This window comes from Lucilia cuprina, chromosome 6 (assembly GCF_022045245.1).
Source record: "Lucilia cuprina isolate Lc7/37 chromosome 6, ASM2204524v1, whole genome shotgun sequence".
In the NCBI taxonomy this organism is placed as follows: Eukaryota; Metazoa; Arthropoda; class Insecta; order Diptera; family Calliphoridae; genus Lucilia; species Lucilia cuprina.
Window position 1 is genome coordinate 27,548,266 of NC_060954.1, and position 16,788 is coordinate 27,565,053.

The window sequence follows — 16,788 nt, forward strand, 5'->3', positions numbered from 1 at the left end:
TGTGTAATATGCAAAATATCAATATAAAAGAAAAGTAATCATAATAGAAACAATATGTTATGGTATTGGTTTATATTATGATTTTATTGGGTCGTATTATAACTGTTAGTCACAGGTTATCTTTACATTTGATCCAAAATTCTCGATCCAAATTCAGAAGATATAATGCACATCTTATTGTTCGTTAATTGTTGGTTTATACCATTTTTATTTGTTTGTTTCCATTTTATTCGTTCGATTCATATAACTTTCATTTTCATTAAAATTTAGAAAAAACGTTAAATATTTATCCAAACATAGATATTTTAATTATATATTGTAAATTTGCATCACTGTTCACTTTGTTCTATTCCGTGTGTAAAAGTTATTAATTTCATTTTCAGTTTATGCTTTAAGTTATGTTATACATATATAATTTTTATTTATTTCACGTTATACACATATTATTTTAAATAAGTTTCGAGGCATAGTTGTACAAAATTTTCCTTTTGAAAATATTCTTCTCCTAGTTTTACGTATTGAAAATATCCTTCCTTCAAATAATTTTCTAATACTTTTCTTTTAATTTCACTTTGTATTCCACTATGCTCATTTTAACACTTAATTTTCACTCATGTTCGTCAAAATTATTCTTTTTCATTATCCCCAGATATTCAAAATTATCCTTTTTTATTATCCTCCGATATTTTAAACTATCCTTTCAATTTCGTCCTTTTATCCACTATTAATTTACTCAGAATATCCTTTTTCTTCCATTTTCAAGGCACAATATTTTTACACTACATTACACACAATTATTTTTAGACTTTTCAACCGAACAATTTAACAATCAAAACTATCATGAGTAATTTCCTACAAACCTAAAACTATCTAACAATCAAAATTTCCAAAACCATAGCCTACGTGATGAAAAAATAATTTCAATTATTATACAATTTTTCTACATTATTTTCAACAAAAAAAACCAAAAAGCTAACTAGATTAAAATTTTTAAATATTAAAACATTTCAAATTTCATTTTCAAATTTCAAAACAGTATACCAAAGCATTTTATGAATTCCCAAAAATCAAAGGTAATTTTATTGAAATAAAAATAAACATATTTGAATTGCAATATTTGAATTATAATTTGAATTTGGGTAAAAAGCAAGGCACACTTAATTAAAAATTGAAATATTATTCAAATTGAAATTTAAAATTTAAATAGGAAAAAAAATCTAAGCCAACTCAGTTGAATTTACTTTTTCCAAATTTGAATTCAAATTCAAATTTTAAAATAAAAACATAAATCAAAGCTAACATGATTAAAAATAAAGAAAAATATTTAAAATAAATTTAAATTTCAAAATAACAAAATCAACGCCAACTGGTTGACAAACCTTAAAAATATTAAAACTAAAATTTGAAAATAAAAATAAAAAAATCAAAGACTACTTAGTTGAAATTGTTCAAATATCCAAAATTGTAAAAGGACAAAAACAAATCAAAGGTTACTCAATTGGAAAATGTTAAAATATTTAAATTTAATTTTCAAATTTAAAATAATAAAGCAAGGCCTTCTAAATTTAAAAACATAATAAATATTTGAAATTAAATTTAAAATTGATAAAGTAACGAAATTTTATGAATAAGTTAAAACTGAAACCCAACAAGCATTATGATTGCACTTTAATATGGTATATCATTTGTAGCATAATGCGTGTTTTTACAAATTGGTCAATTTGATAGATCGGTAGAATTATTGTTCTATGTTTAATAAACGCTGTAATCTGAGGTTAAGATGTGGTTGCAATTAACTTTGGCAGTTTTCGTGCTAGGACAGTCGTTTATGCACCATTTTAAAGCATTAAAAATGCCATTTGTTTTGGTATATAATTTATTGCATAATGTATTTTTAGAAAACGGCCAATTGGATAAATCGATAGAATTATTTTTCCCAGGTTTAAAAAGGCGGTAATTTGAGGTTCCGATATGGTTGTGAATAACTTTGACGGTTTTCATGCTATGACAGTCATTTATGCATCATTTTAAAACATTAGGATTGCACTTTAATATGGTATATCATTTGTAGCATAATGTGTTCGTCTAAAAAATGGTCAATTTGAAGGATCAGTAGAATTGATTTTCTATGTTTAAAAACGCTGTGAAATGAGGTTCCGATATGGCAGCAAATAACTTTGACAGTTTTCATGCCAGGACAATCGTTTATGTATCATTTTAAAGCATTAATGTTGCACTTTGTTTTGGTGTATAATTTGTGGAATAATGAATTTTAGAAAAATTAGATAGATCGGTATATTTATTGGTACATGTTTGGAAATGCGGTAATTTTAGGCTTCAATATGGTTGAAAATATCTTTTATAGTTTTCATGTTATAGCAGTCGTTTATATATCTTTTTATTGCATTATAGTTGCCATTTGTTTTGGTATATAATTTGTTGCATAATATATTTTTAGAAAATGGCTAATTGGATAGATCGGTAGAATTATTTTCACAGCTTTAAAAACGCGGTAATTTAAGGTTCCAAAACGGCTGCAAATAACATAGATAGTTTTCACGCTATGACAGTCATTTAGGCACCATTTTAAAGCATTATGATTGCACTTTAATATGGTATATCATTTGTAGTATAATGTGTGTTTTTACAAATTGGTCAATTTGATAGATCGGTAGAATTATTGTTCTATGTTTAATAAACGCTGTAATCTGAGGTTAAGATAAGGTTACAATTAACGTTGGCAGTTTTCGTGCTAGGACAGTCGTTTATGCATCATTTTAAAGCATTATGATTGCACTTTAATATGGTATATCATTTGTAGCATAATGTGTGTTTTTACCAATTGGTCAATTTGATAGATTGGTAGAAATATTGTTCTATATATCAAATGCAGTATTATGAGGTTCCGATATAGCTGCAATTAACTTTAGCAGTTTTCGTGCTACGACAGTCGTTTATGCACCATATTAAAGCATTAAAATTGCCATTTGTTTTGGTATATAATTTATTGCATAATGTATTTTTAGAAAATGGCCAATTGGATAAATCGATAGAATTATTTTCCCAGGTTTAAAAAGGCGGTAATTTGAGGTTCCGATATGGTTGTGAATAGCTTTGAATTTATGCATCATTTTAAAGCATTATGATTGCACTTTAATTTGGTATATCATTTGTGGCATAATATGTTTGTCTAAAAATGGTTAATTTGAAGGATCGGTAGAATTGTCTAAGTTAAAAACTATGTTTAAAAACGCTGTGATTTGAGGTTCCGATATGGTTGCAAATAACTTTGACAGTTTTCATGCCAGGACAATCGTTTATGCATTATTTTAAAGCATTACAGTTGCACTTTGTTTTGGTGTATAATTTGTGGCATAATGAATTTTTACAGAAATTGGATAGATCGGTATATTTATTGGTACAGGTTTAGAAATGCGGTAATTTAAGACTCCGATATGGTTGCAAATATCATTTATAGTTTTCATGTTATTGCAGTCGTTTATATATCTTTTTATTACATTATAGTTGCCTTTTGTTTTGGTATATAATCTATTGCATAATATATTTTTAGAAAATGGCCAATTGAATAGATCGGTAGAATTATTTTCACAGCTTTAAAAACGCGGTAGTTTGAGGTTCCGATATGACTGCAAATAATATTGACAGTTTTCACGCTATGAAAGTCATTTATCAATCATTTTAAAGCATTATGATTGTACTTTAATATGGTATATCATTTGTAGCATAATGTGTATTTTTAGAAATTAATCAATTTGATTAATCGGTAGAATTATTGTTTTATGTTATATAAACGCAGATATGATTGCAATTAGCTTTGGCAGTTTTCGTGCTAGGACAGTCGTTTATGCACCTTTTTAAAGCATTAAAATTGCCATTTATTTTGGTATATAACATATTGCATAATGTATTTTTAGAAAATGGCCAATTGAATAGATCGGAAGTATTATTTTCCCAGGTTTAAAAAGGCGGTAATTTGAGGTTCCGATATGGTTGTGAATAACTTTGACAGTTTTCATGCTATGACAGTCATTTATGCATCATTTTAGAGCATTATGATTACACTTTAATTTGGTATATCATTTGTGGCATAATCTTTTCGTCTAAAAAATTGTCAAATTGATGGATCGGTAGAATTATTGTTCTATGTTTAAAAACGCGGTAATTTGAGGTTCCGATATGGTTGTGAATAACATTGACAGTGTTCATGCTATAACAGTCATTTATCCATTATTATGATTGCACTTTAATTTGGTATATCATTTGTGGCATAATCTTTTCGTCTAAAAAATTGTCAAATTAATGGATCGGTAGAATTATTGTTTTATGTTTAAAAACGCGGTAATTAGAGGTTCCGATATGGTTGTGAATAACATTGACAGTTTTCATGCTATAACAGTCATTTATCCATCATTTGGTGTATAATTTGTGGCATAATGAGTTTTTACAAAAATAGGATAGATCGGCATATTTTAAACGTCTAAAATTGACTTGTAACCATTTGTATCGCAATGAAACTCAACAAAAATATACTTGTTATTGGTACAGGTTTGGAAATGCTGTAATTTAAGGCTCCGATATGGTTAAAACAAGTAGGAAAGTATAATCATGGGCATGGCCGACCATATAATACCCTACACCATGAGTATATTTTTACAATTTTTACTTTTATACAATTTTTATTTTTTGTAAATAAACTTTTATGTTGAATATTACCATAATTCCAAAATATTTAAGCCATTTATTGATAAAAAACTAAAATTTCTAAATGAGGCTTTATATAGGTCAAATATGGGCCGATCCTCGGTAAATTTGGGAAAAGGATATATTTCTAAATAAGAGTTAGTTTTGTTGAGTTTCATTGCGATACAAATGGTTACAAGTCAATTTTAGACGTTTAAGTCATTTTTTGAAGGGGGGTTTGTATGGGGGTTAGGGTCAAATATAGGCCGATCCTTACGAAAATCTGCAGTATCATTTATACTTATATAAAACTTATTTGTGCCAATTTTTAGAGAGATAACAGAATATTTGGCGTAATCATAGCATAAAAAGTTCAAATCGGGAGGTACGGTTGTATGGGGGCTAGGTGAAATAATGGACCGATTTCAACCATTTTCAACAGGCTTCGTCCTTGTGCGAAAAGACTTGCTTGGTCCAAATTTCATCAAATTATCTTGAAAATTGCGGCCTGTACCTTGCGCACAAGGTTTACATGGACAGCCAGCCGGACAGACGGACGGACGGACATGTCTTAATCGACTCAAAAAATGATTCTGAATCGATCGGTATACTTTAAGGTGGGTATTGGAAGAACATTTTTGTATGTTACAAACATCAGCACAAACGTATAATACCCTCCCCACTATAGTGGTGTAGGGTATAAATATATATTATACTTTTCATGTTATAGCAGTCGTTTATATATATTTTTATTGTACTATAGTTGCCATTTGTTTTGGTGTATAATTTGTTGCATAATATATTTTTAGAAAATCGCTAATTGGATAGATCGGTAGAATTATTTTCACAGCTTTAAAAACGCGGTAATTTGAGGTTCCGATATGGTTGTGAATAACTTTGACAGTTTTCATGCCAAAACAATCGTTTATGCATCATTTTAAAGCACTACAGTTGCATTTTGTTTTGGTGTATAATTTGTGGCATAATGAATTTTTACATAAATTGGATAGATTGGTATATTTATTGGTACAGGTTTAGAAATGCGGTAATTTAAGGCTCCGATATGGTTGCAAATATCATTTATAGTTTTCATGTTATAGCAGTCGTTTATTTTTTTATTGCATTATAGTTGCCATTTGTTTTGGTATATAATTTATTGCATAATATATTTTTAGAAAATGGCCAATTAGATAGATCGGTAGAATTATTTTCACAGGTTTAAAAAGGCGGTAATTTGAGGTTCCGATATGGTTGTGAATAAATGTGACAGTTTTCATGCTATGACAGTCATTTGTGCACCATTTTAAAACATTAGGAATGCACTTTAATATGGTATATCATTTGTAGCATAATGTGTGATTGCACTTTAATGTGATATATCATTTGTGGCATAATCTTTTCGCCTAAAAAATGGTCAATTTGACGGATCGGTAGAATTATTGTTCTATGTTTAAAAACGCGGTAATTTGAGGTTCCGCTATGGTTGCAAATAACATTGACAATTTTCATGCTATGACAGTCATTTATCCATCATTTTAAAGCATTATGATTGCACTTTAATAAGGTATCATTTGTAGCATAATGTGTGTTTTTACAAATTGGTCAATTTGATAGATCGGTAGAATTATTGTTCTATATATCAAACGCAGTAATTTGAGGTTCCGATATGGCTGCAATTAACTTTAGCAGTTTTCGTGATAGGACAGTCGTTTATGCACCATTTAAAAGCAATAAAATTGCCATTTGTTTTGGTATATAATTTATTGCATAATGTTTTTTTAGAAAATGGCCAATTGGATAGATCGGTAGAATTATTTTCCCAGGTTTAAAAAGAAGGTAATTTGAGGTTCCGATATGGTTGTGAAAAACTTTGACTGTTTTCATGCCAGGACAATCGTTTATGCATCATTTTAAAGCATTACAGTTGCACTTTGTTTTGGTGTATAATTTGTGGCATAATGTATTTTTAGAAAATGGCCAATTGGATAAATCGATAGAATTATTTTCCCAGGTTTAAAAACGTAGTAATTTGAGATTCGGATATGGTTGCAAATAACATTGACACTTTTCATGCTATGACAGTCATTTTTCCATCATTTTAAAACATTAGGATTGCACTTTAATATGGTATATCATTTGTAGCATAATGTGTGTTTTTACAAATTGGTCAGTTTGATAGAACGGTAGAATTATTTTTCTATGTTTAATAAACGCGGTAATCTGAGGTTCCGATATGGGTGCAATTAACTTTTTCCGTTTTCGTGCTAGTACAGTCGTTTATGCACAATTTTAAAGCATTAAAATTGCCATTTGTTTTGGTATATACTTTATTGCATAATGTATTTTTAGAAAATGGCCAATTGGATAAATCGATAGAATTATTTTCTCAGGTTTAATAAGGCGGTAATTTGAGGTTCCGATATGGTTGTGAATAAATTTGACAGTTTTCATGCTATGACAGTCATTTGTGCATCATTTTAAAACATTATGATTGCAATCTAAATTGGTATATCATTTATGGCATAATCATTTCGTCTAAAAAATGATCAATTTGAAGGATCGGTAGAATTGTTTATGTTAAAAACTATGTTTAAAAACGCTGTGATTTGAGGTTTCGATATGGCCGCAAAGAACTTTGACAGTTTTAATGCCAGGAAAATCGTTTATGCATCATTTTAAAGCATTACTGTTGCACTTTGTTTTGGTGTATAATTGTGACAATTTTTATAAAAATTGGATAGAGTTTTCATGTTATAGCAGTCGTTTATATATCTTTTTATTGCATTATAGTTGCCATTTGTTTTGGTATTTAATTTGTTGCATAATATATTTTTAGATAATGGCCAATTGGATAAATCGATAGAATTATTTTCCCAGGTTTAAAAAGGCGGTAATTTGAGGTTCCGATATGGTTGTGAATAACTTTGAAAGTTATCATTCTATGACAGTCATTTATGCATCATTTTAAAGCATTATGATTGCACTTTAATATGGTATAGCATTTGTAGCATAATGTGTGTTTTTACAAATTGGTCAATTTGATAGATGGGTAGAATTATTGTTCTATATATCAAACGCAGTAATTTGAGGTTCCGATATGGCTGCAATTAACTTTGGCAGTTTTCGTGCTACGACAGTCGTTTACGCACCATTTTAAAGCATTAAAATTGCACATTTGTTTTGGTATATAATTTATTGCATAATGTTTTTTTAGAAAATGGCCAATTGGATAGGTTTAAAAAGAAGGTAATTTGAGGTTCCGATATGGTTGTGAATAACTTTGACAGTTTTCATGCCAGGACAATCGTTTATGCATCATTTTAAAGCATTACAGTTGCACTTTGTTTTGGTGTATAATTTGTGGCAAAATGAATTTTTACAAAAATTGGATAGATTGGTATAATGTGTATTTTTACAAATTGGTCAATTTGATAGATCGGTAGAATTATTGTTCTATGTTAAATAAACGCAGTAATCTGAGGTTTCGATATGGTTGCAATTAACTTTGGCAGTTTTCGTGCTAGGACGGCTGTTTATGCACCATTTTAAAGCATTAAAATTGCCATTTGTTTTGGTATATACTTTATTGCATAATGTATTTTTATAAAATGGCCAATTGGGTAAATCGATAGAATTATTTTCCCAGGCTTAAAAAAGCGGTAATTTGAGGTTCCGATATGGTTGTGAATAACATTGAAAGTTTTCATGCTATGACAGTCATTTATGCATGATTTTAAAGCATTATGATTGCACTTTAATATGGTATAGCATTTGTAGCATAATGTGTGTTTTTACAAATTGGTCAATTTGATAGATCGATAGAATTATTGAACTATGTTTAATAAACGCTGTAATCTGAGGTTAAGATATGGTTGCAATTAACTTTGACAGTTTTCGTTATAGGACAGTCGATTATGCACCATTTTAAAGCATTAAAATTGCCATTTGTTTTGGTATATAATTTATTGCATATTGCATTTTTTTAAAATGGCCAATTGGATAGATCGGTAGTATTATTTTCCAAGATTTAAAAAGGAGGTAATTTGAAGTTCCGATATGTTTGTGAATAACTTTGACAGTTTTCTTGCTATGACAGTCATTTATGCATCATTTTAGAGCATTATTATACCGACCATCAAAAAAGATGGGGGGTATATTGATTTTGTCATTCCGTGTGTAACACATCGAAATATTGCTCTAAGACCCCATAAAGTATATATATTCTGGGACCTCGTAAGAAATATCTTTTGTAGTTTTCGTGTTATAGCAGTCGTTTATATATCTTTTTATTGCATTATAGTTGCCATTTGTTTTGGTATATAATTTTTTGCATAATATATTTTTAGAAAATGGCTAATTGGATAGATCGGTAGAATTATTTTCACAGCTTTAAAAACGCGGTATTTTGAGATTCCGATATGGCTACAAATAACATTGACAGTTTTCACGCTATGACAGTCATTAAGGCATCATTTTAAAGCATTATGATTGCACTTTAATATGGTATATCATTTGTAGCATAATGTGTGTTTTTACAAATTGGTCAATTTGATAGATCGGTAGAATTATTGTTCTATTCCGATATGGTTGCAATTAACTTTGGCAGTTTTCCTGCTAGGACAGTCCTTTATGCACCATTTTAAAGCATTAAAATTGCCATTTGTTTTGGTATATAATTTATTGCATAATGTATTTTTAGAAAATGGCGAATTGGATAGATCGGTAGAATTATTTTCCCAGGTTTAAAAAGGCGGTAATTTGAAGTTCCGATATGGTTGTGAATAACTTTGACAGTTTTCATGCTATGACAGTCATTTATGCATCATTTTAAAGCATTATGATTGCACTTTAATTTGGTATATCATTTGTGGCATAATGTGTTCGTCTAAAAAATGGTCAATTTGAAGGATCGGTAGAATTGTTGTTCTATGTTTAAAAACGCTGTGATTTGAGGTTCCGATATGGTTGCAAATAACTTTGACAGTTTTCATGCCAGGACAATCCTTTATGCATCATTTTAAAGCTTTACAGTTGCACTTTGTTTTGGTGTTTAATTTGTGGCATAATGAATTTTTGAAAAAAAATTGGATAGATCGGTATATTTATTGGTACAGGTTTAGAAATGCGGTAATTTAAGGCTCCGATATGGTTGCAAATATCATTTATAGTTTTCATGTTATTGCAGTCGTTTATATATCTTTTTATTGCATTATAGTTGCCATTTGTTTTGGTATATAATTTATTGCACAATATATTTTGAGAAAATGGCCAATTGGATAGATCAGTAGAACTATTTTCACAGCTTTAAAAATGCGGTAATTTGAGGTTCCGATATGACTGCAAATAACATTGACAGTTTTCCCGCTATGATAGTCATTTAGACATCATTTTAAAGCATTATAATTGCACTTTAATATGGTATATCATTTGTAGCATAATGTGTGTTTTTACAAATTGGTCAACTTGATAGATCGGTAGAATTATTGTTCTATGTATCAAATTTTTCAACTCTCACTGCCCAAGTAAGTGAATTGTGTCAAAGCAACAAGGAAAAAGAACAACAAATACAGGTAATGGGTAAACGTATAAACGATTTGGAACAGATTGTAATAAACAAGAACATCGAGACAAAAAATGTTACAAACGATAATATACAACCAAATGATATTATTAAAACGATTGCAAACTCTCTAAAAATGGAAATAAACGATAGCGATATTAGAAACTCGTATAGTATGAAAAAGTCACATAAAGTTATTGTTGAATTTACATCTCTTAACAAAAAAAGAGAATTACTAAAAAAAATTATCGTCATAGAGTAGATGCAAGCTTAATAAATAACGAAACAAATAACAACAACAAATACATCTATATAAATGAACTCCTAACCCCATTTAAACGGCGTTTGCTCTGGCTTGCCAAAACAAAAGCCAAGGAGTCTAAATGGAAATTTGTCTGGATACGTAATGGTAATATCTATGTGAAGAAAAACGAAAACTCAAACCCAATAATAATAATAAATGCTGCTGATATTTAGCTAATCACATCGTCAACTTAAATAAATCAAATTTTAATAAAAATAAACCACATATTTTATTCTACAATTTATTTATGTCTTTTAGTTCTATATGCTATTAAAATATTTATTAAAAACAATTATGCAAAATCCTATGAAAACAGTTGATAATTTTCAACAAATTAATAAAAACCTCCTAAGTTATCCCACAACTATCTTATTCATGAACATTCGGTCACTTCGATTAAATTTTACACCACTATTAGCTAGTCTTCATAACATCATAAACAACATAAACTTCTTATTGTTAGTTGAAACTAACATCACAGATGATGAACAACAAGCCTTCAATATAAATGGTTTTAATTCGTACTTCTTTAACAGAGATGGTAGAGGTGGAGGTGTAGCTGTATATGTAAGAGAACACATAATTCATACAAACATTCAACTAAACACATAATCTTTTGAATCAAATAAATATCACAAACAATAGGAAAACATTCTCTCTCATTACAATATATCGACCACGAAAAAATAATGTAAATGAGTTCATAATAGAACTCGATAATATTATTAATACAATGAAAAACAAACAAGACATAATCATCGTTGACGATATAAATATAAATATTCTGAACCAAAGTGTCACAACAACAAAATATACAGAAATGATATCGTCAAACGGCTTACAATGTATAATAAACGAAACTACAAGAGAAGACATAAAAAAAAAAACACGCTCTTGCATAGACCACCATACACATCAGAACAAATGAACGAACTACACAAACACACGCTGCTGTAATAAGATCAAATATATCTGACCACTATGCACTATTTTGTTGTATGAAAGAAGAAAAAGAAAAACAAGTAAGCCAGGGTATGGAAAAAACACTTTTAAATGAGGGTACGAAAAACAAACAGGGTTCAACAACAATAAGTAATTACAAAGTAAATAAAAATATTAAAAAAACAAATTGGAATAATTTAATATATCAAAATATGAATGCTAATGAAATATTTAATAAAAATACATGAAACATTCAATAAATATATCAAATATCTAAATCCACTAATAGAAATAATACTAAGAAAAGAAAAAATAATCCGTGGATGAGTGATGAATTAATAAAAATATTTGAAGTTCGGGATAAACTTTATAACCAAATGGTTAAACAACAAAAACAACAAATATTATGAATATGAATACAAAAAATTTCGAAATATATTAAATAAAAAACTAATCTATGCAAAAAACAATTATTTTAAACGAAAATTTGCCGAAAATAAAAACAATATGCGAGCTACGTGGCAACTCATAAATGAAATAACAGGTAAAGTAATAAATAATTTCGATACTACAATTAAAAACAACTTTAAACACGAAAATTCCTTGAACATAGCTAATACGTTTGCAAAAAACTTTAATGAAAATGTTTATAAAATACTACACAAATGTAACATAAAGACTTTTACAAACCAACCAAAAACAATACCAAATTCAATGTACGTGTCTCCTACCACAGAAGAAGAGATATATGGTATATTAAGTACTTTACAAACTAATAAAGGTGCAGGAATAGATAGAATAAGGCCGAAGGATCTAAAATATAATGCTAGTCAAATTACTCCTATAATAACCCAAGTTATAAACCAAAGTATTTACACATCAACTATACCCAAAGTATTAAAAACTTCAATAATCCGTCCAATATATAAATCAGGTGCTAAAAATTATTACAACAACTATAGGCCAATTGCAATATTACCGGTTCGGAGACTCAATGATTTCCTAAGAAAATATAAAATATTAAACGCAAACCAATATGGATTTCAGAAAGGAAAGAATATTAATAAACTTCTGGAAACTTTTCAAACCATATAAATAGCCATCTAGAGAATAGTTCTCACTGCCTAGCACTGTTTATTGACTTAGCAAAGCCTTTGACACTCTTTCGCATAGCAATTTGCTAAACATATTAGAACGGAATGGAGTCAGAGGTAACTGCCTATTATGGTTCAAAACTATCTAGAACTCAGGTCATATCATGTTAAAATCGGAAACACTTTAAGTACGGAAACATCCATCGAAAATGGTGTTCCCCAAGGATCAAAGATAGGACCTATACTGTACTTAATTTACGCAAATGAATTGATCGATATGCTAAAAGAATGCGCTGTGTTTGCTTACGCAGACGATACAGCGATAGTAGTGACACATAAAAATATTGAAATCGCAAAAGATCTAATGCAAAAGCAACTTAAACCAAGTTACAAAATGGTGCCATGACAATGGACTTCTTATAAATGCAAACAAATATAATAATAAAATATTCAAAATATCAAAGTTCATTTATATGGCAGTGATTTGATGGTGGGTATAAAAGATTCGGCATAGCCGAATATAACACTCTTACTTGTTTTTGCACTGTAATTTGGTATATCACTGTAATTTGGTATATCATTTGTGTGTTCGTCTAAAAAATGGTCAATTTGATGGATCGGTAGAATTGTTGTTCTATGTTTAAAAACGCTGTGATTTGAGGTTCCCATATGGTTGCAAATAACATTGACAGTTTTTATGCCAGGACAATAGTGTTTTGGTGTATAATTTGTGGCATAATGAGTTTTTACAAAAATAGGATAGATCGGTATATTTATTGGTACAGGTTTAGAAATGCGGTAATTTAAGGCTCCGATATGGTTGCAAATATCTTTTATAGTTTTCATGTTATTGCTGTCGTTTATATATCTTTTTATAGCATTAAAGTTGCCATTTGTTTTGGTATATAATTTATTGCATAGTATATTTTCAGAAAATGGCCAATTGGATAGATCGGTAGAATTATTTTCAGAGCTTTAAAAACGCGGTAGTTTGAGGTTCCGATATGGCTGCAAATAACATTGACAGTTTTCACGCTATGAGAGTCATTTATAAATCATTTTAAAGCAATATGATTATACATTAATATGGTATATCATTTGTAGCATAATGTGTATTTTTAGAAATTGGTCAATTTGATAGATCGGTAGAATTATTGTTCTATGTTTAATAAATGCAGTAATCTGAGGTTCCGATATGGTTGCAATTAACTTTGGCAGTTTTCGTGCTAGGACGTTTAAGCACAATTTTAAAGCATTAAAATTGCCATTTGTTTTGGTATATAATTTATTGTATAATGTATTTTTATACCAAATTTTTATATCATTTGTAGCATAATGTGTGTTTTTACAAATTAGTCGATTTGATAGATCGGTAGAATTATTGTTCTATGTTTAATAAACGCTGTAATCTGAGGTTCCGATATGGTTGCAATTAACTTTGGCAGTTTTCGTGCTAGGACAGTCGGTTATGCGTCATTTCAAAGCATTAAAATTGCCATTTGTTTTGGTATATAATTTATTGCATAATGTCTTTTTAGAAAATGGCCAATTGGATAAATCGATAGAACTATTTTTCCAGGTTTAAAAAGTCGGTAATTTGAGGTTCCGATATGGTTGTATATAACTTTTACAATTTTCATTCTATGACAGTCATTTGCATCATTTAAAACATTAGGATTGCACTTTAATATGGTATATCATTTCTAGCATAATGTGTGTTTTTACAAATTGGTCAATTTGATAGATCGGCAGAATTATTGTTCTATGTACCAAATGCAGTAATCTGAGGTTCCGATATGGCTGCAATTAACTTTGGCAGTTTTCGTGCTAGGTCAGTCGTTTATGCACCATTTTAAAGCATTAAAATTGCCATTTGTTTTGGTATATAATTTATTGCAAAATGTATTTTTAGAAAATCGCCAATTGGATAAATCGGTAGAATTATATTCCCAGATTTAAAAAGGCGGTAATTTGAGGTTCGATATGGTTGTGAGTAACTTTGACAGTTTTCATGCTATCACAGTCATTTATGCATCATTTTAAAGCATTATGATTGCACTTTAATTTGATATATCATTTGTGGCATAAAAATGGTCAATTTGAAGGATCTGTAGAATTGTTGTTCTATATTTAAAAACGCTGTGATTTGAGGTTCCGATATGGCTTCAAATAACCTTGACAGTCTTCATGCCTGGGTAATCGTTTATGCATCATTTTAAAGCATTAGCATTGCACTTTAATATGGTATATCATTTGTAGCATAATGTGTGTTTTTACAAAATGGTCAATTTGATAGATCGGTAGAAATATTGTTCTATGTATCAAACGCGGTAATCTGAGGTTCCGATATGGCTGCAATTAACTTTGGCAGTCGTTTATGCACCATTTTAATGCATAATGTATTTTTAGAAAAAGGCCATTTGGAAAGATCGGTAGTATTATTTTCCCAGGTTTAAAAAGGCTGTAATTTGAGGTTCCGATATGGTTGTGAAAAACTTTGACAGTTTTCATGCTATGACAGTCATTTATGCATCATTTTAAAGCATTATGATTGCACTACAATTTGGTATATCATTTGTGGCATAATGTGTTCGTCTAAAAAATGGTCAATTTGATGGATCGGTAGAATTGATGTTCTATGTTTAAAAACGCTGTGATTTGAGGTTCCCATATGGTTGCAAATAACATTGACAGTTTTTATGCCAGGACAATAGTTTATGCATCATTTTAATGCATTACAGTTGCACTTTGTTTTGGTGTATAATTTGTGGCATAATGAGTTTTTACAAAAATAGGATAGATCGGTATATTTATTGGTACAGGTTTAGAAATGCGGTAATTTAAGGCTCCGATATGGTTGCAAATATCTTTTATAGTTTTCATGTTATTGCAGTCGTTTATGTATCTTTTTACTGCATTATAGTTGCCATTTGTTTTGGTATATAATTTATTGCATAATATATTTTTAGAAAATGGCCAATTGGATAGATTGGTAGAATTATTTTCACAGCTTTAAAAACGCGGTAGTTTGAGGTTCCGATATGGCTGCAAATAACATTGATAATTTTCACGCTATGACAGTCATTTATGAATCATTTTAGAGCATTATGATTGCACCTTAATTTGGTATATTCTTTGTGGCATAATGTGTTCGTCTAAGAAATGGTCAATTTGTTGGATCGGTATAATTATTGTTCTATGTTTAAAAACGCGGTAATTTGAGGTTCCGATATGGTTGCAAATAACTTTGGCAGTTTTCGTGCTAGGACAGTCGTTTATGCATCATTTTAAAGCATTATGATTGCACTTTAATTTGATATATCATTTGTGGCATAATATGTTTCTCTAAAAAATGGTCAATTTGAAGGATCTGTAGAATTGTTGTTCTATGCTTAAAAACGCTGTGATTTGAGGTTCCGATTCGTTTATGCATCATTTTAAAGCATTACTGTTGCACTTTGTTTTGGTGTATAATTTGTGGCATAATGAATTTTTACAAAAATTGGATAGATCGGTATATTTATTGGTACAGGTTTGGAAATGCGGTAATTTAAGACTCCCATATGGTTGCAAATATCTTTTATAGTTTTTATGTTATTGCAGTCTTTTATATATGTTTTTATTGCATTATAGTTGCCATTTGTTTTGGTATATAATTTATTGCATAATATATTTTTAGAAAATGGCCAATTGGATAGATCGGTAGAATTTTTTTCACAGCTTTAAAAATGCGGTAGTTTGAGGTTCCGATATGACTGCAAATAACATTGACAGTTTTCACGCTATGAGAGTCATTTATGAATCATTTTAAAGCATTATGATTGCACTTTAATATGGTATATCATTCGTAGCATAATGTGTATTTTTAGAAATTGGTCAATTTGATAGATCCGTAGAATTATTGTTCTATGTTTAATAAACGCAGTAATCTGAGGTTCCGATATGGTTGCAATTAACTTTGCCAGTTTTCGTGCTAGGACAGTCGTTTATGCACCATTTTAAAGCATTAAAATTGCCATTTGTTTTGGTATATAATTTATTGCATAATGTATTTTTAGAAAATGGCCAATTGGATAGATCTGTAGAATTATTTTCCCAGGTTTAAAAAGGCGGTAATTTGAAGTTCAGATATGGTTGTGAATAACTTTGAAAGTTTTCATGCTATGACAGTCATTTATGCATCATTC